Genomic DNA, 850 nt, shown 5'->3' with positions numbered 1-850 from the left:
TCTGACTAGGAGAAGTGACAACCACCAGACTGTGCTGAAGCACTCATAAATACAGCTGCACAAAGGGGACAGACCATTTGACACCAGGCAAAACTTAAAGACTATGCATTTCTGTATCAGTTTTCTATTGCTGTGTAAAAAATTACCATAAACATAGTTGCTTAAGACGACACCCATTTACTATATCACATAGGTTAGAAGTCTAGGAAGGCTCATCTGGGTTCTCAGCTAAGGGTCTTACAAAATGAAAATCAAGATGCCAGCTGGACTGAGGTCTCCTGGAGGCTTTGGGGAAGAATTCACTTCCAACCTCATGCAGGTTGTTGGCAGAATCCAGTTCATTGTGGCTTTGGGTCTAAGAACCCCATTTCCTTGCTGAATGTCAGCAGGGGGCTGCTCTTTGCTATTATAAGCCAATGGTATTTCTTCTCAGGAGGTCCCTTCGTCTTTAAAGATGAGTTTAAATGACACAACAAATCCTTCTTACACCTGAACTCTCTAACATCTATAACACTCTCTTCTTCTTCCAGGTGGCAAAAACTATCTGCTTTTAAAGGGTTCATGTGATTAGGTTAGGCCCACTTGGATATTCCATGACAATCTCCCTATTTTAAGGTCAGTTGATTGATAACCGTAATTACATTAGCAAAGACCCTTTTGTCATGTCATGTAATATATTCACTGTCTGATATTTTAGCATATTTATAGCCTTGGGGATTAGACTGACAAATCTTGGAAGGCCATGTTAAAAATCCTGCCTAACACAGCCCTCATATTAACAGGGAATGGATTTTCTCTCCTGCCTCAATGAGTCAAATTAATGGACTAAATATATGAAACAACTGTTTTC

The sequence above is a fragment of the Galeopterus variegatus genome, unplaced genomic scaffold (assembly GCF_000696425.1).
Source record: "Galeopterus variegatus unplaced genomic scaffold, G_variegatus-3.0.2 Scaffold7976, whole genome shotgun sequence".
Classification (NCBI taxonomy): domain Eukaryota; kingdom Metazoa; phylum Chordata; class Mammalia; order Dermoptera; family Cynocephalidae; genus Galeopterus; species Galeopterus variegatus.
Note: the sequence above shows the minus strand (reverse complement) of the source record.